The sequence below is a fragment of the Delphinus delphis genome, chromosome 6 (assembly GCF_949987515.2).
Source record: "Delphinus delphis chromosome 6, mDelDel1.2, whole genome shotgun sequence".
In the NCBI taxonomy this organism is placed as follows: domain Eukaryota; kingdom Metazoa; phylum Chordata; class Mammalia; order Artiodactyla; family Delphinidae; genus Delphinus; species Delphinus delphis.
The window spans coordinates 23,706,811-23,727,787 of NC_082688.1; the positions used below are offsets into that span (position 1 = coordinate 23,706,811).

Genomic DNA, 20,977 nt, shown 5'->3' on the forward strand with positions numbered 1-20,977 from the left:
GGGTGGCCGAAAGGGCGGAGGGGTTCCCACGCCTGGTGGGACCCTTGGGGGCTCAGATCAGGGGGGAGTGCGCCCAGCATTTCCCCCGCCCAATCGGCCGGGGAAGTCTACCCAGCTCTCGGCTGGGTCCTACGCCCTCAGAGGCCCCCTCCGGGTCGCGTTGGTCCTGTGGCATAGGTGGGAGGCTGGGAGAGAACAGGAGAGGCAGGCGGGAGGCGTGGAGGGGGTTTGCCCTGCCCACTCGGCCTGGGAAGCCTACTGGGCTCCCAGGCCGGGTCCCCCGCCCTCCAAACCCCCCACCCCCACCCCGGGGACCACACTGGTCCTGCAGGCATAGGAGGGAGGCCAGGGGAGAGCAGGAGAGGCAGGCAGGAGGGGACCTCCAGGACCGGAGGAGTAGGAGAGGGGCGGAGAGCATTGGCCCTGATCACTCCCGCCCAGGAAGCCTGCTGGGCTCCCAGGTGGGTCACCCCGCCCTTTGAGACCAGAGGTGGGAGGCATGCCTGGGCCCTTTCTGTTCCATTTAGCCTAAGCCCCACACCCCACACCCCCCAGGGCCTTTTCCAGCCCTGAGGGTCCTAAGCATAGGCCCCGCCCACCACCCAAACCCCACCCCTGCTTAGGCCCCACCCTCCACAGCCAAGGCTTTTTCTACCTTTTTCTTTTTTTTCTCCTCCTCTTTTTTACTGTTGTGGTTCTGTTTCACCTTACAGTTGTTGTTGCATCTATATTTTTAGTTTTATATTCTTTCTAACATATGTTAGTTTCCTAGTCTAATTTTATTTTTTACTTTGTTATTGTCCTCCTTTTTTTTTTTTTTTTGCCCCCCCTGCTTGGCCTGCTGAATCTTTGTCCATGAGCCAGGGGTCAGGCCGAAGCTCCTGCGGTCAGAGCTCCGAGTCCGACCCACTGGACTGACAGAAAACCTCAGACCCCAAGGGATATTCATCAGAGTGAGATCTCCTGGAGGTCCTCATCTACAAACTCCAGCACTGGAAGCCTCAGGCCAAACAACCAGTAAGAAAAGAACACAATCCCACTCATCAAAAAAAAAAAAAAAAAAAAAAAAGGGATGGCAAAAACACATGTCACAGGTGAAAAAGCAAGGTAAAAACCTAAAACACCAAATAAACGAAGAGGAAATAGGCAATCTACCTGAAAAAGAATACATAGTAATGACAGTAGAGATGATCCAGAATCTCAGAAATAGAACGGAAGCACAGATTGAGAAGATACAAGAAATGTTTAACAAAGATCTACAAGAACTAAAGAACAAACAAACAGAGATGAACAACACAATAACAGAAATGAAAAATACTCTAGAAGGAAGCAATAACAGAATAACTGAGGGAGAAGAACGAATTAGTGAGCTGGAAAAAAAAATGGTGGAAATAACTGCCAAGGAGCAGAATAAAGGAAAAAGAATGAAAAGAATTGTAGACAATCCCAGAGACCTCTGGGACAACACTAAACACACCAACATTTGAATTATAGGGGTCCCAGAAGAAGAGAAAAAGAAAGGGTCTGAGAAAATATTTGAAGAGATTATAGTGGAAAACTTCCTTAACATGGGAAAGGAAAGAGTCACCCAAGTCCAGGAAGCACAGACAGTCCCATACAAGATAAACCCTAAGAGAAACACACCAAGACACATATTAATCAAACTAACAAAAATTAAATTCAAAGAAAAAATATTAAAAGCAGCAAGGGAAAAACAATAACATATAAAGGCATCCCCATAAGGTTATCAGCTGATTTTTCAGCAGAAACTCTGCAGGCCAGAAGGGAGTGGCAGGATATACTTAAAGTGATAAAGACAAAAACGTACAACCAAGATTAGTCTACACAGCAAGGATTTCATTCAGATTTGATGGAGAAATCAAAAGCTTTTCAGACAAGCAAAAGCTAAGAGAATTCAGCACCACCAAACCAGATTTACAACAAATGCTAAAGAAACTTCTCTAGGTGGGAAACACAAGAGAAGAAAAAGACCCAAAAAAACAAACCCAAAACAATTAAGAAAATGGTAATAGGAACATATATACTAATAATAACCTTGACTGTAAATGGATTAAATGCCCCAACCAAAAGACGCAGACTGGCTGAATGGATACAAAAACAAGACCCATATATATGCTGTTTACAAGAGACCCACTTCAGACCTAGGGACACATACAGACTGAAAGTGAAGGGATGGAAAAAGATATTCCATGCAAATGGAAATCAAAAGAAAGTTGGAGGGCTTCCCTGGTGGCGCAGTGGTTAAGAATCCGCCTGCCACTGCAGGGGACACAGGTTCATGCCCTGGTCCGGGAAGATCCCACATGCCATGGAGCAACTAAGCCCATACGCCACAACTACTGAGCCCATGTGCTACAACTACTGAAGCCCATGTGCCTAGAGCCCGTGCTCCACAACAAGAGATGCCACTGCAATGAGAAGCCCGCGCACCGCAATGAAGAGTAGCCCCTGCTCGCCACAACTAGAGAAAGCCCACACGCAGCAACAAAGACCCAATGCAGCCAAAAATAATAAAATAAATAAACTTATTTTTTTAAAAAAAAGGAAAGCTGGAGTAGAAATACTCGTACCAGATAAAATACACTTTAAAATAAAGACCGTTATAAGCGATAAGGAAGAACGCTACATAATGATCAAGGAATCAATCCAAGAAGAAGATATAACAATTATAAATGTTTATGTACCCAACATAGGAGCACCTCAATACATAAGGCAAATGCAAACAACCATGAAAGGGGAAATCAACAGTAACACAATAACAGTAGGGGACTTAACACCCCACTTACATCAATGGACGGATCATCCAAACAGAAAATAAATAAGGAAACACAAGCTTTAAATGACACAATTGACCAGACAGATTTAATTGATATTTATAGAACATTCCACCCGAAAGTGGCAGAATACACTTTCTTCTCAAGTGCACATGGAACATTCTCCAGGATAGATCACATCTTGGGTCACAAATCAAGCCTCGGAAAATTTAAGAAAATTGAAATTGTATCAAGCATCTTTTCTGACCACAACGCTATGAGACAGGAAATCAATTACAGGAAAAAAACTGTAAAAAACACAAATACATGGAGCTTAAACAGTGCAATACTAAATAACCAAGAGATCACTGAAGAAATCAAAGAAGAAATCAAAAAATACATAGAAACAAATGACAATAAAAACACGATGACCCAAAACCCACGCGACACAGGAAAAGCAGTTCTAAGAGGGAATTTTATAGCAATTCAATCTCACCTGAAGAAACAAGAAAGATCTCAAGTAAACAATCTAACCCTACACCTAAAGCAACTAGAGAAAGAAGAAAAAAAAAACCCAAAGTTAGTAGAAGGAAAGAAATCATAAAGATCACATCAGAAATAAATGAAAAAGAAATGAAGCATCAGAAATAAATGAAAAAGAAATAAATGAAATCAGAAATAAATGAAAAAGAAATGAAGCAAACAATAGCAAATAATAAAACTAAAAGCTAGTTCTTTGCGAAGATAAATAAAATTGATAAACACTTAGCCAGATTCATCAAGAAGAAAAGGGAGAGGACGCAAATCAATAAAATTACAAATGAAAAAAGAGAAATCACAACTGACACTGCAGAAATACAAAGGATTATAAGAGACTACTACAAACGACTATATGCCAATAAAATGGACAACCACGAAAAAATGGATAAATTCTTGGCATGGTGCAATTTCCCAAGACTGAACCAGGAAGAATTAGAAAATATAGGGGCTTCCCTGGTGGCGCAGTGGTTGAGAGTCCGCCTGCTGATGCAGGGGACACGGGTTTGTGCCCCGGTCCGGGAAGATCCCACATGCCACGGAGCGCCTGGGCCTGTGAGCCATGGCCGCTGAGCCTGCGTATCCAGAGCCTGTGCTCCACAACAGGAGAGGCCACAACAGTGAGAGGCCTGCGTACCACAAAAAAAAAAAAAAAAAAAAAAGAATTAGAAAATATAAACAGACGTATCACAAGTAATGAAATTGAAACTGTAATTTACATCTTCCAACAAACAAAAGTCCAGGACCAGATGGATGCACAGACGAATTCTATCAAACATTTAGATAAGAGCTAACACCGATCCTTCTCAAACTCTTCCAAAAAATTGCAGAGGGAGGAACACTCCCAAATTCATTCCACGAAGCCACCATCACCCTGATAACAAAGCCAGACAAAGATATCACAATAAAAGAAAATTATAGACCAATATCACTGATGAACATAGATGCAAAAATCCTGAACAAAATACTAGCAAACAGAATCCAACAACATATTAAAAGGATCATACACCATGATCAAGTGGTATTTATCTCAGGGATGCAAGGATTCTTCAATATATGCAAATCAATCAATGTGATACACCATGTTAACAAATTAAGAAAAAAAAACATATAATCATCTCAATGGGTGCAGAAAAAGCTTTTGACAAAATTCAACACCCACTTATGATAAAAACTCTCCAGAAAATGGGCATAGAGGGAACCTACCTCAACATAATAAAGGCCATATATGACAAACCCACAGCAAGCATCATACTCAATGGTGAAAAACTGAAAGAATTTCCACTAAGATCAGGAACAAGACAAGGACGTGCACTCTCACCACTCTTATTCAACATAGTTTTGGAAGTCCTAGCCACGGCAATCAGAGAAGAAAAAGAAATAAAAGGAATACAAATTGGAAAAGAAGAAGTAAAGCTGTCACTGTTTGCAGATGACATGATACTATACATAGAAAATCCTAAAAATGCCACCAGAAAACTACTAGAATTAATCAATGAATTTGGTAAGGTTGCAGGATACAAAATTAATGCACAGAAATTTCTGGCATTCCTATAAACTAACAATGAAAAATTGGAAAGAGAAATTAAGGAATCAATCCCATTTACCACTGCAACAAAAAGAATAAAATACCTAGGAATAAACCTGCCTAAGGAGGTGAAAGAATTGTACTCAGAAAACTATAAAACACGGATGAAAGAAATCAAAGATGACACAAACAGATGGAGAAATATACCATGTTCTTGGATTGGAAGAATCAACATTGTGAAAATGCCTATACTACCCAAAGCAACCTACAGATTCAATGCAATCCCTGTCCAACTACCAATGGCATTCTTCACAGAATTAGAACAAAAAATTTTACAGTTCGTATGGAAACTCAAAAGACCCCGAATAGCCAAAGCAATCTTGGGAAAGAAAAACGGAGCTGGAGGAATCAGGTTCCCCAACTTCAAACTACACCACAAAGCTACAGTAATCAAGACAATATGGTACTGGCACAACAGAAATACAGATCAATGCTACAGGATAAAAAGCCCAGAGATAAACCCACGCACACATGGTCACCTAATTTGACAAAGAAGGCAAGAACATACAATGCAGAAAAGACAGCCTCTTCAGTAAGTGGTGCTGAGAAAACTGGACAGCTACACGTAAAAGAATGAAATTAGAACCCTCCCTAACACCACACACAAAAATAAACTCCAAATGGATTAAAGACCTAAATGTAAGACCAGAACTATAAAAACTCTTAGAGGAAAACATAGGAAAAACACTCTTTGACATAAACCACAGCAAGATCTTTTTTGACCTACCTCCTACTAGAGTAATGAAAATAAAAACAAAAATAAACAAATGGGAGCTAATTAAACTTAAAAGCTTTTGCACAGCAAAGGAAACCATAAACAAGACAAAAAGACAACCCTCAGAATGGGAGAAAATATTTGCAAATGAAACAAAGGACAAAGGATTAATCTCCAAAATATACAAACAGCTCATGGAGCTCAATATCCAAAACAAAAAACAATCCAATTAAAAAATGGGTGGAAGACCTAAATAGATATTTCACTAAAGAAGACATACAGATGGCCAAGAGGCACATGAAAAGCTGCTCAACATCCCTAATTATTAGAGAAATGCAAATCAAAACTACAATGAGGTATCACTTCACAGAATGGCCATTATCAAAAAATCTAGAAACAGTAAATGCTGGAAAGGGTATGGTGAAAAAGAAACCCTCCTGCACTGCTGATTGTGAATGTAAATTGATACAGCCACTATGCAGAACAGTATGGAGGTTCCTTAAAAAACTAAAAATAGGGGCTTCCCTGGTGGCGCAGTGGTTGAGGATCCGCCTGCCGATGCAGGGGACACTGGTTCATGCCCCAGTCCGGCAAGATCCCACATGCCGTGGGGCGGCTGGGCCCGTGGGCCATGGCCGCTGGGCCTGTGCATCTGGAGCCTGTGCTCCAAAACGAGAGAGGCCACAGCAGTGAGAGGCCCGCGTACCGCAAAAAATAAAATAAAATAAAATAAAAATAGACTAACATATGACCCAGCAATCTCACTACTGGGCATATACCCTGAGAAAACCATAATTCAAAAAGAGTCATGTAACACAATGTTCATTGCAGCACTATTTACAATAGCCAGGACATAGAAGCAACCTAAATGTCCATTGACAGATGAATGGATAAAGATGTGGCACATATATACAATAGAATATATGTGTATATACATATATACTCAGCCATAAAAAGAAATAAAGTTGAGTTACTTGTAGTGAGGTGGATGGACCTAGAGACTGTCATACAGAGTGAAGTAAGTCAGGAAGAGAAAAACAAATGCCGCACGCTAATGCGTATATATGGAATCTAAAAAAAAAAAAATGGTACTGATGAACCTAGTGGCAAGGCAGGAATAAAGACATAGACATAGAGAATAGATCTGAAGACACGGGTCGGGGAAGGGGAAGCTGGGGCAAAGTGAGAGAGTGGCATAGACATATATACACTACCAAGTGTAAAATGGATGGCTAGTGGGAAGCAGCTGCATAGCACAGGGAGATCAGTTCGGGGCTTTGCAACGACCTAGAGGGGTGGGATTGGAAAGGTGGGAGGGAGACGCAAGAGGGAGGGGATATGGGGATATACGTATGCATATGGCTGATTCACGTTGTTGTACAACAGAAAATAACACAGTATTGTGAAGCAGTTATACTCCAATAAAGATCTATTTAAAAAAAAAAAGATTTTATTTTCTCCTGAAAATATTAGTCTTACTCTTCTTTATATTTTTTAAGCAGTGCCTTTGGGACCATATTATGAAGTGTTCCATACATAGAAAAGGCTGTACAGAGCACGCATGTGCTGTAGAGAATAACATATGAATGGCTCCCCAAGGACAAGGGTGCACTCACACCCCTGAAAGAACCTCAGAAAGAGCCTCCGATGTGGTGGGGACTGGTGTGGACAGGCCAGGGTGAGTGGGTCTGGTTTCTCACTCATGAGGTTGGCAGGGCTTCAGGTACCCCATGAAGACATGAAAAGACATCGTTCTTGAAGGTTAAGATGAAACTTGCTATTTTACTCACAGACAAGGCCCCCCTTTTCTGGGACTGAAAGATACACAAAGTTTCCTTGTTTCCCCTAAAGCGGGGGGTGGGGGCTCAGGTAGGAAAGACAGGTCATTTTCCACTGTTCCCTTTCAGCACAAGAAAGCACAGTGATTTTTTTTTTTTAATGCTTTTCACATTTCTGAGGTCCCCAGGTTATACCGTGACGAACAGGTGATTGGTTCCATCGGCAGCTATGAGAACTTTCTGCATTTTTATTTTTAAAAGTGGTTACTATGTAGTAGGCATTTTTGAATTTCTTTTTCAGACAGTTTAAAAGAAGAGGGAAGGTTGTGAGGTTGGAGTTGAGGTTCAGAGGAATGAACTGGACTTGGGGTGGATCAGAGATGAGTGTGATTTGCAGTTCTGGGACTGGGTAGTTGTGTGACATTGAGCAGGTCACGTAGAGCCTCTGAACTTCAGTTTCTGCATTTGTCAAGGGACACCTTCCTCATCCCCTCGCTGGGATTGTCACACCAGACACTGTGGCCAGGGTGTCCGGCACGATATCAGCACACAATGAGCAGCAACTAGGGGTGCTCATTCGTCAGCCACAAGAATTATACCAGAACTAAGGGATTCTTTTAATTATCAGAATTATGGATTTGACTTGAATCTACGAGTCTGAGAAACGTTATAAGTACAACTTAACTCTTCATTCCTCCTGAGCTGCCATCCATTCAAACTAAACTTTCTTCAACCGGCTTCCACCCCACCACTCCTCGGAAACTTTCTTCCCAAAGCAGCCATGACGTCACAGGCAGAACCCGATGGCACCTCTGTGCCCTCCTCATATCCAACTTCTCCATAGAACTGATGCCACTGACAGCTCGCTGCACCTTGAGACTCTGCCCTCTTTGTCTGCTCTGACCCTTATTTCTCCCGGCTTTCCCAAGCTCCCGGGCAACAGCATCCTTCATGGACGTCTACCTGGCAGTGTTCCTCGGGGCTTGCTCTTCAGCCCTCATCTCATCCCACTTTTCACTTCTCTCCCTGAGTCATCTCGTTTGCTCACACATACAGGTAAGACCCATATTTCCATCTCCAGACCTGGCCTCTCCCTGAACTTCAGATTCTGCTTTCTGACTCTCTAATGATCCCCTCCATGCTGCAATCCCCCAGAAGTCTTTAAAGTTGACGCGTCCAAAACTCACCATCCCACATGCCTGCATCCCGAATATGTGCTTCCTTCTGTTGGACCCACTGGGGTGAATTCCCTGTCACCACCCACTTGGTCCTCTAAGTCAGGAATATTAATGAGGCCTAGAAGCATCTTAGTAGTCACCAGTTGTATAAAAGCTGCGTCCTTTTTAAAAAATACACCTCTCTTCTGGAACTCTCCAGTCTGTCCTCACCTGCCTGGTTCAGGTCCCTCCTAAGTGACCCCTCTGTCTTTAGTCTAGTGTCCTTCAAATCCAGGCTCCAATGTGCATCCAGGATGATCTTTCTAAAGATCATCACACACACACATAGAGGCGACATACTGAGTGCCAACTTGATGTGACCATATAATTTATCAGCCAGAGACACTATTTTTTTTTTTTTTTTTTTTGTGGTACGCGGGCCTCTCACTGTTGTGGCCTCTCCCGCTGCGGAGCACAGGCTCCGGACGCGCAGGCTCAGTGGCCATGGCTCACGGGCCTAGTCGCTCTGTGGCATGTGGGATCCTCCCAGACCGGGGCACGAACCCGCGTCCCCTGCATCGGCAGGCGGACTCTCAACCACTGCGCCACCAGGGAAGTCCAGACAGAGACACTTTTGATCATGAAAGGGTGTGCTATGAACAATTACACTGGAACAACAGATGAATCCTAAGTCTATGTCAGGCACTGTGCTAAGTGCTTTATACACCAATACGCTTATCAGGTAGCTATTATTATTACTTAAAGATGAGGACATTGAGGCTTGCAGAGGTTAAATGGCTGGCCCATGAGCACACAGCTAGAACCCCACAGTTTGCATAAGTGAGATTCAAACTCAGCATCATCTGACCCTGGAGCTCAAACTCTTATTTGAAATCATCATCCTTTTATTTTAAAAAATGTGTTATGCCTTCCTTTTATTTCACAACAAAGCTTTCATGGTCTGACATAACCCTTGCCTTCTCTCTGACCCCCTCTCCATAGGAACCGTTCCCTGCAGTGGGGCACAACCACTGGCTGCTTCTCACCTCAGCGCACTTGCTCTTTGCTTTTCCCAGATATCTTAATCTGATTCCTTATACTCCATCCAACAGCTCACATGTGATCCCCACAGGTTAGATGCACCTCCACTGGGCTCACTCAGCATCCTGTGTACATATAAGTCAGAAGCCCATGAGTAGAGTTTGCTCAGTTGTCTTCTTCAAACTATTCTTGTTGAATGCTTTGTTTATTTTCCTTCAAATGGTCCTGCTTTCTAATAAATTTGTTCAAACTATAATTTTTCCCTCTAAATACTACTTTGTGCCTCATGCATTCTGACATATGATGATCTTTTTAACCCAAGGATTTGGGGGACTATTTTTGGTTTTGATTTGTTTTTGTTGTTTTCCAGAAAAAGGAAAGTTTTTTAACTCTTTTATTGTTATTGATTTCTAATTTTATTGCATTATAATTACAGAACATAGTCTGCATGATACTGAATAAAATAATCTTTGGAATAAATTGATCTTTTTCTGTGGCCTAGAACATGGCCAATATTAATAAATATACAAGGTACAATCCAAATGTACATATTCTATGGTTATTATCAAAAAGGCAAGATATAAAAAATGTTGGAGACGATGTGGAGAAAAGGGAGCCCTCACACACTGTTGGTGGGAACGTAAATTAGTGCAGCCACTACGGAGAACAGTAAAGAGGTGCCTCAAAAAATTAAAAACAGAACTACTACATCATCCAGCTATCTCACTTCTGGGTATTTATCTAAAGAATATGAAAACACTAATTGAAAAGATACATGCACCCCTATGTTCCCTGAAGCATTATTTACAATAGCCAAGGTATGAAAACAACCTAAGTGCCCATCAATGTACGAGTGAATAAAGAAGTGTGTGTATATATACATACACACACAATGGAATACTACTCAGCCATAAAAGAAAGATGAAATCTTGCCATTTGAACAAAGTGGATGGACCTTGTGGGTATTATGCTAAGTAAAATAAGTCAGACGGGGAAAGACAAATACCATATGATTTCACACATATGTAGAAGATAAAACATGGTTTTAAATAAATGAATGGACCAAACCAGATAAAAACAAACAAATAAATACAGAGAAAAGAGTAGTGGTTAGCAGAGGGGAAGGGGAGTGGGGGGAGGGTGAAACAGGTAAAGGGGATCAACTGAATGGTGACAGGTGGAAACTATACTTTTGGTGGTGAGCACAATGCAGCGTACACAGAGGCAGAAACGTAATGTTGCACATATAGAAAAAGTACATATTCTATTTGTTGGATATATGTGATATGTATCTATTTTTTCAGGCTTATTATTCATGTTATGTAATTCTTCTATATTTGCTTATTTTATCAATAAGTGTGCTCTGTCAATTGGTGTCCCAGAAGGCTATATTAAATTCCAACTACCCTTTTTAAAAATTGTATTCCCTTGGGCTTCCCTGGTGGCGCAGTGGTTGAGAGTCCGCCTGCCGATGCAGGGGACACGAGTTCGTGTCCTGGTCCGGGAAGATCCAACATGCCGCGGAGTGGTTAGGCCCGTGAGCCATGGCCACTGAGCTTGCGCGTCCGGAGCCTGTGCTCCGCAACGGGAGAGGCCACAACAGTGAGAGGTCCGCGAACCCAAAAAAAAATTGTATTCCCAGCACTTAGTACAGGTACTAGATGCAATACAGTTGGTTGTTGAATAAACGAAGGTACTGCCATGACTTTCTTGATACCTAGGATTCACCTTATTAGAAACAAGTCCCATAGAGCCCAGCTGAACTTACCTTTAGTTGTGACTCAGCATGTCCTTGTCCACACCAGTGCCACCCCACTAGAGGAGAAGGGTTACAGAGTGGCCAGAGACCGGGGCCTTGGAAAGGGCCAAGGCAAAAGAGGGGCACTGGTGCTTAAACTTCATTAATTTTGGCAACTCTTTCATTTGTGAAAGTGCTTTCTCCTGCCTTAGCTATTTGGTTTTAACTTCATGCCAGTACCACCAGGGAAGCAAGGCAGGTTTTATTATCCCAGATCTACAGCTGAGAGTCTGAAGGACTAGATCATAATATGGGTCACACAGTTAATCATAGAGAACGATAGTTAATGATGAAGAAGCCCAGTTCAGTGTTCTTTCCACAGCAGTAGGCAGAAGCCCACTCATCACTTTAAAAAATTAAAGGGCATTTCATTTTGAAACATGTTTGAGAATTTGATTATCTCCCCTTCGATTAATTCATGATTACCAGATCATGGTAAATCAACAACGACAATTATATGGAGGAAACTGTTGGTGGGAATATAAAATGGTGCAGCTACTGAGGAAAACCATCTAGAAGTCCCTCAAGAAGCTGAACATAGAGTTAACATATAATCCAGCAATTCCACTCTCTGGTATTTACCCAAGAGAATTGAAAATTTATGTTTGTCCAAAAATGTATATCTAAATGTTCATAGCAGCATTATTCATAATTGCTATAAAATGGAAACAACGCAAATGTCTATCCATTGATAAATGAATAAACAAAATGTGGTATGTCTATACTTTGGAATATTGTTCAGACATAAAAAGGAAGGACTGATATATGCTACAATATGGATGAACTCCGAAAACATTATGCTCTGTGAAAAAAGCCAGACACAAAAGGCCACGAGTTGCATGATTACACTTATGTGAAATGCCTGGAATAGACAAATTCATAGGGATAGAAGGTAAATTAGTGGTTTTCAGGGGCTGTGGAAGGGGAAAAGGAGGAGAGACTGCTAATGAGTATGGATTTCTCTTAGGGGGTGACAAAAATATTCCGGAATTAGATATGACAATAGTTACACAACCTTGTATTTATTATACTAAAAACCAGTGAACTGTGTGCTTTAGAAGGGTGAACTTTATGCTATATGAATCATATCTCAAATTTTAAAAAGCGTATGGCAAATCAAGAATCGTAGATCACTGCTCTAAACACCAAAAGAAAATCCTCCCCCCACAAAAAAAGAAAAGAAAATTCTGAGGAAGCAGCACAGCACACAGGAGTGTGAACTTTGGAAAAAGATGGAGCATGTTCAGGGCAGAAAGAGAGACACAGACGTAGAGAACAAACGTATGGACATCAAGTGGGGAAAGTGGCTGGGAGGTGGGGTGGTGGTGGTGGTGTGATGAATTGGGAGATTGGGATTGACAGGTATACAGTGATGTGTATAAAATAGATAACTAATAAGAACCTGCTGTATAAAAAAATAAATAAAATTCAATAAATAAATTAATTAATTAAAAAAGAAAAAGATGGAGCATGTTCAAATTCTACCCTTCCAATTATGACTTCCAGAACTTGGGCATTTTATTTAATTTCTCTAAGCATCGATTTTCTTACCTGTAAAATGAGGGCAATATTACCTTATTTCATGGGGTGGTTGTGAGGATTAAATGAAACCATTCATGTGAGACAGCTAGTACAATACTACACACTTAATAGGTATCGATAAATGACTGATATTATCATTATTACTTTTATTATCACTATTATTATCATTTTCACATCTTTCAGATCTCTCATATCTAATAATTTTTTAGTGCTATTCTTATTTGACACTTCTAATAACAGATTGTGAGGGTTTCCAGTTTCTATGCGCATAATCGTGGCAAATTCTTCAAAACACATGGCTTAAAGGAAAGTCTATTTTTAGTATACTGAGCTATCTACTGTGCCTGTTCCATGAAATAAATAATAATTAGCAAAACAGCTGCCAAAAAGCATGTCACAGGAATTCATTCACTACTTTGTTATAAATAGCAGTAGAAATGTTGGCCCATTGCGCCCCCTTGCGTACGTTCAGGAGAACTACCTTTACTCTAGAGAGAAGGTACCTTAGAGCGTTGCAATTCAAAGTGTGGTCCGAACCTGGAAGGAATTGAAAAATTTTGAGAAATGCACAACCTTCCGAAACTGAAGCAGGAAGAAATAGAAAATACGAACAGACCAATCACAAGCACTGAAATTGAAACTGTGATTAAAAATCTTCCAACAAACAAAAGCCCAGGACCAGATGGCGTCACAGGCGAATTCTATCAAACATTTAGAGAAGAGCTAACAGGATCCAAAAACACATTAAAAGGATCATACACCACGATCAAGTGGGATTTATCCCAGGGATGCAAGGATTCTTCAATGTACACAAATCAATCAATGTGATACACCATATTATCAAACTGATGAATAAAAACCATAAAAAAAAAACTGGACAGCTACATGTAAAAGAATGAAATTAGAACACTCCCTAACACCATACACAAAAATAAACTCAAAATGGATTAAAGACCTAAATGTAAGGCCAGACACTATCAGACTCTTAGAGGAAAACATAGGCAGAACACTCTATGACATAAATCACAGGAAGATCCTTTTTGACCCACCTCGTAGAGAAATGGGAATAAAAACAAAAATAAACAAATGGGACCTAATGAAACGTCAAAGCTTTTGTACAGCAAAGGAAACCATAAACAAGACGAAAAGACAAACCTCAGAATGGGAGAAAATACTTGCAAACGAAGCAACTGACAAAGAATTAATCTCCAAAATATACAAGCAGCTCATGCAGCTCAATATCAAAAAAACAAACAACCCAATCCACAAATGGGCGGAAGACCTAAATAGACATTTCTCCAAAGAAGATATACAGATTGCCAACAAACACATGAAAGAATGCTCAACATCACTAATCATTAGAGAAATGCAAATCAAAACTACAATGAGGTACCATCTCACACCGGTCAGAATGGCCATCATCACAAAATCTAGAAACAATAAATGCTGGAGAGGGTGTGGAGAAAAGGGAACCCTCTTGCACTGTTGGTGGGAATGTAAGTTGATACAGCCACTATGGAGAACAGTATGGAGGTTCCTTAAAAAACTAAAAATAGAAACTACCATATGACCCAGCAATCCCAGTACTGGGCATATATCCTGAAAAAACTATAATTCAAAAAGAGTCATGGGGCTTCCCTGGTGGCGCAGTGGTTGAGAGTCTGCCTGCCGATGCAGGGCACATGGGTTCGTGCCCCGATCCGGGAAGATCCCACATGCTGCGGAGCGGCTGGTCCCGTGAGCCATGGCCGCTGAGCCTGCGCGTCTGGAGCCTGTGCTCCGCAACGGGAGAGGCCACAACACTGAGAGGCCCGCGTACCGCAAAAAAAAAAGAGTCATGTACCAAAATGTTCATTGCAGCTCTATTTACAATAGCCAGGACATAGAAGCAACCTAAATGTCCATCAACAGATGAATGGATAAAGAAGATGTGGCACATATATACAGTGGAATGTTACTCAGCCATAAAAAGAAACGAAATTGAGCTATTTGTAATGAGGTGGATAGACCTAGAGTCCGTCATACAGAGTGAAGTAAGTCAGAAAGAGAAAGACAAATACCGTATGCTAACACATATATATGGAATTTAAGGGGAAAAAAAATGTCATGAAGAACCTAGGGGTAAGACAGGAATAAAGACACAGACCTACTAGAGAATGGACTTGAGGATATGGGGAGGGGAAGGGTGAGCTGTGACAAAGCGAGAGAGAGGCATGGACATATATACACCACCAAACGTAAGGTAGATAGCTAGTGGGAAGCTGCCGCATAGCACAGGGAGATCAGCTCAGTGCTGTGTGACCAGCTAGAGGGGTGGGATAGGGAGGGTGGGAGGTGGGGAGACGTAAGAGGGAAGAGATATGGAAACATATGCATATGTATAACTGATTCACTTTGTTATAAAGCAGAAACTAACACACCATTGTAAAGCAATTACACTCCAATAAAAACATTTAAAAAATAAATAAATAAAATAAAAAACAAACAAATAGAACAAAGTGTGGGCCTCAGATCAGCAGCACAGGCATCATGTAAAAAGCTTGTTAGAAGTTTAGATCTCAGATTCCACTTCCAAATCAGAATCTGCATTTTAACAGTCTCCCTGGGTGATTTGTATGCACACTGAATTTGAGAAATACCAGCAGAGAACATATAGTAAACACTTATTTTCTTCATTCAGGAAACATTTACTGAATGTCTTATATTGAGTGTTAAGTGCTGTACCAGGAACTGGAAATACTAAGATGAATATAATTCTTTCCATAAAGAAATTTGAGATTAAAATCCTGTAATAATTGTGCACCTTAAAAAGGAGAATTTTATGTAATGTGAATTATACCTCAATTAAAACAAACAAACAGAAAGAGTATAGTAAGTCAAGAATTATAGAAAACTGCTCTAAAATCCAATAGAAAAATGCCAAGGAAGCAGCATAGCACACGAAAGTGTGGACTTTGGAACAAATGGACCAAATTCAAATTCTACCCTTCCAATGATCAATATAGTACAATCATGCAGAGTCCAGTGGTACACAGAGAAGAGAATGAACTCTGATTGGAAGAACTGAAGGAAATTTCAAGGAGGACGTGGTATTTGAGATGGACCTTAATAACTATGAATTCACCAGGTGGAGAATGTTGGGGAGAGTATTCCTTTCTGAAGGAATGTCAGGAGCAAAGGCACCCATGTTCAAAGGCATGTGGTGGATTAGTGGGATGTCAAGTCCTTTAGTATGTCTTTGGTGATCAGCACATTGGTAGAAAGGCAGTTACCTCCGGGGGGAATGGGTTATGGGAAATTCTCACTTCCTACAGTATACATTTCTATACATTTAAAAAGTTAACAATAAAACAAGACAAGAACAAGAAATGTCTAAGATTAATTGTCTAAACTTTCACCAAAGTAAACAGAAATCAATGAAATAGAATATGGTCAAACAAACAAAATATCAACAAATTTGACAAACCCTTAGCCAGACTGATCAAGTTAAAAAGAAAAAAAACCACAATTACCAATAGCAGAAATGATAGCGGGAACATCACTACTAACTTTAAAGTCATTAAAGGGACAATAAGAGAAGACTGTGAAAAGATGTTTGTCAATAAACTCAGCAACTTAGATGAAATAGACAAATGTCTTGAAAGATAGAAATTAATAAAACTGACTCAAGAAGAAATAGGAAATCTGAGTATCTCAATATCTGTTAAAGAAAACTGATTTGTGGGATTCCCTGGCAGTCCAATGGTTAAGACACCTCGCTTCCACTGCAGGGGGCATGGGTTCGACCCCTGGTTGGGGAACTAAGATCCCGCATGCTGCGTGGCATGGCCAAAAAATAGAAAAAAAAAATCAATTTGTAATTTAAAACCTTCTAACAAAGAAACTTCCAGACCCAGATATCTTTACTGATAAATTCTATCAAGCATTTAAGGAAGAAATAATACCAATTCTACCAGAGAACGGAGGAAGAGAGAACACTTCCCAAGTCATTTTATGAGACCAACATTATCTTGATACCTACACCAGGCAAACACATTGCAAATAAATGAAAAACTGAGACCAACATCCTTCATAATATGATTGCAAAAATCTGTAACAAAATTTTAAGAAATCAAGTCAGGCAATGTATAGAAAAGGTTAATCAGCATGGATCAAGTGTTTGAATATTTAACGTTTGAATTTCAATTATTGTATTTCACCATATTAACAGTCAAAGAAGAAAACCCACATGATTTGCTCAATAGATGCAAAAAAAAATATCTGACAAAACCTAACACAAATTTCTTATAAAGTTAAGCACATATGTACCACAGACTCAGCAATTCCACTCCTGGCTGCTACCCAAAAGAAATTAAAACACATGTCTACACAAAGATTAGTATGTAAATGTTATAGCAATTTTATTCATAGTAGTCAAAAACTAGAAACCATCCAACTGTCCATTACCAGGGGAATGGATAAACAAATTGACGTATATCCTTACAACTGAAACTACTCGGCAATAATAAAAATGACCTTTAACAACATGGATGGACTTGGAGGAAATTATGCTAAGTGAAATATCAGACAGAGAAAGACAAATACTGTATGCTACCACTTACATGTGGAATCTAAAAAAATATAACAAACTAGTGAACATAACAAAAACGAGATTCACAGATATAGAGAACAAACTAGCGGCTACCAGTGGAGAGAGGGAAAAGGGGAGGGGCAACATATAGGTAGGGGATTAAGAGGTACCAAACTACTGCCGTATAAAAGAAATAAGCTACAGGGACATATTGTACAACACAGGGAATAGAGCCAATATTTTATAATAACTGTAAGTGGCGTATAACCTTTAAAAATTATGAAACACTATGTTATACACCTGTAACTTACATAACATTGTACATCAACTATACCTCAATTAAAAAAAAAAAAAAGAAATGACGGCGCCGCCGCGGGCCCCGCGGACTCAGCGTAGGGGTTGGCGCCGGAGAGGTCCGGCCGTCTGGGGCTGACACCCAGCGCCCAGCCCGTCGAGTCCGCGCCGCCTCGGCCCCGGTGCGCCGCCGCGGCCTGGGAGCGTCGGCCGGGCGGGCCGGCATTAAACTGAGATGTCCCTGTACGATGACCTGGGAGTGGAGACCAGTGACTCAAAAACAGCAGCCTGGTCCCAAAACTTCACACTTCTGTAGTCTCAGCTCCAGGTGAAGAAGGCAGCTGTCACTCAGGCGAAGAGCCGGAGGACAAAACAAAGTACAGTCCTTGACCCGGTAATCAACCCGAAGCCAGGTGCCTCTTCAGACCAGAGGCAGATTGTGGACACCGCGCCGCACGTGGCAGCGGGCCTCACGGATCCGGTTCCCACTGCAGGAGAAGTTTTGATTCCCCTAGCTGATGAATATGATCCCATGTTTCCTAACGATTATGAGAAAGTAGTGAAGCGCCAAACAGAGGAGCGACAGAGACAGTGGAAGCTGGAAAGACAGAAATAGAAGAGAGAGAAAAGAGGCGTAAAGACAGACATGAAGCTAGGGGGTTTTCCAGGCGACCAGATTCAGATTCTGATGAAGATTATGAGCCAGAGAGGAAGAAGAGAAGTAGGGGCGGAGCTGCCATTCCACCACCCACTTCTCTTGTAGAGAAACACAAAGAGTTACTCCGAGACTTTCCTTATGCCGAGGATTCAAGACCTCGCTCACCGTCTTCCAAAGCTGCTATCCCTCCCCCAGTGTACGAGGAAGAAGACAGACCCAGATCCCCGACCGGCCCCGGCAACTCCTTCCTCCCCAACATGGTGGCACAGTAGCACATAAAATCATGCAGAAGTACGGCTTCCAGGAAGGCCAGGGTCTTGGGAAGCACGAGCAGGGCTTGAGCACAGCGCTGTCAGGGGAGAAGACCACCAAGCGGGGAGGCAAGATCATCGTGGGCGACGCCACTGAGAAAGATGCAACCAGGAAGTGGGATTCAAATCCATTAACTGAAATACATAAGTGTCCTACTAAAGTGGTCCTACTAAGGAACATGGTTGGTGCAGGAGAGGTAGATGAAGACTTGGAAGTTGAAACCAAGGAAGAGTGTGAAAAATATGGCAAAGTTGGAAAATGTGTGATATTTGAAATTCCTGGTGCCCCTAATGATGAAGCAGTACGAATATTTTTAGAATTTGAGAGGGTTGAATCAGCAATTAAAGCTGTATTTGATCTGAATGGGAGGTATTTTGGTGGACGGGTGGTCAAAGCATGTTTCTACAATTTGGATAAATTCAGGGTCTTGGATTTGGCAGAACAAGTGTGACTGCAAGAACTAGAGCCTGAGTCATCTCCAGCGATCCTTCAATAAGCTGCAGACTGAGCAGCGGAGAGCAAGGCGACAGGCAGCCTGCATGGCTGTGGGTACAGAGACTCTGGAAGGACTTCTAAGATATATGTCGACTGATCCCTTTTTTATTTTGTGGTTTTTTAATATAGTATAAAAATCCTTTAAAAAAAACCAAAATAGATAACTAATAAGAACCTGCTGTATAAAAAAATAAAATAAAATTCAAAAACATAAATAAATAAATAACAATGTGTGCCTCTCTGGTTGTTTCTCTTTTTTATTACCACTTCTGAGGTGCTTACATTTTTTGCTAGGATTTCATGATAATCCTCAAGTGCTTCAGTGATACGGCATTTCTTGCACTAAAATATCTAGAAAGTTTTGGGATATGGGGTTGTGTTACCCTTTGCTTTTCTTTCTTTCTTTTTTTTTTTTAAATTCATTTTGATAAAACCTGCAAGTTACTAAAAAAAAAAGAAAGAAAAAGAAATGACCTATGATACATGCGATCGCATGGATGAATCTCAACATTTTTGTGCTGAGTGAAAGAAGCCAGACATAGAAGACTACATACTGGAAGATTTCATTTGTATGAAACTATAAAAAAGATAAATCTATCAAGACGGAAAGCAGGTCAGTGGATGTCTAGGACCAGGGATGGAAAAATGAGAAAGGGAACAGGGAACATTTTAGGATGATGTAAATGTTCTCTATATTGATCATGATGCTGATTATACAGGTGTATAAATACGTCAAAAGTCACCAAATGCACAGGTAAAATAGATGCATTTTAATCTGTAAATTATACATTAATAAAATTGATTCATGAGTGCACATCCATGGGGGGTTTTACTGCAAAAAAGAAACTGTCTTGGAGGGTCTTACAGTTGCTGGATATGAGTCTGAGCTGGACCATGGAATGTTCTGGCATCATGGGTGAGGTCAGAGAATCCTGTCTGCTGGAGCTCTGGTGACAGTTTGAATCCTAACAGTCATCCTGGTGCAGTGGGTGCAGACAGAGCTGCTGATGTTGCCAGTTCAGAGAAAGTGTGAAGCTCTCAAAGCATCATGAGGCTTTGATTTACACTTTTGGTCTTGGGTCATTCACAATAGTTCCCAGAGAAGCAAGAGCTACCTAGTGACACGGACAAGGGGATGAAGTCTCCAGCCACTTTTCCAGGACCCCCCCCCCCAGTGCTGATGCTGGGCCTGTGGTGAAGAGGCATAAAAGGAGAAGCATCTAGTGGTAAGGAAAACATAGTTTTGAGAGCTGAGAGTCCAGTCTGGTGGCCCAAAGCTAGGTAGACAGGCCCACCTGTTTCCTAGGGAGGAAGAAAGAGTGAGAGCCCAGGGTTCATGGCTAGGAGAAAGGGCAGAGTGGCACAAGAAAGGACAGCATCTTTAATGTCCTTCCCAGGGGACCCAAATGGCCTGAGGAAGACAGACGCTATGTGTCTCAATCCCTGCCTTCTCAGAACTCTCCTCCCAAAGTTGCCTGTGCCCCCTGCCAGCCCCTGGGACACACCTCTTGCCTGGATCACTCTATTCAGACAGAACTGCTGTTTCACCAAACCGGATTCTTTCCTATACTTTCCCTTTTTCAATTATTGATGGCCACCTGTGGTCACTGGCGTTAGAAGGATGGCCTTAGAACCAGTTTCACGCCCCCATTTTACTGAGAAGGAAAATGGAGCCCTGGGAAGCAACATCCAAGTTATGAATTGGAAAATTCTAGATC

The 20,977-nt window shown here is 41.3% G+C and overlaps 1 long non-coding RNA gene and 1 pseudogene across 1 annotated transcript in view; one reads left to right on the top strand and one right to left on the bottom strand.

Annotated features, from left to right (window-relative positions):
* LOC132426551 (uncharacterized) overlaps window positions 1-20,977 on the bottom strand; it is an 86,523-nt gene that overhangs the window by 35,558 nt on the left and 29,988 nt on the right. The window lies entirely within an intron of this gene.
* Window positions 18,030-19,227, top strand: LOC132426549 (splicing factor 45 pseudogene; annotated as a pseudogene).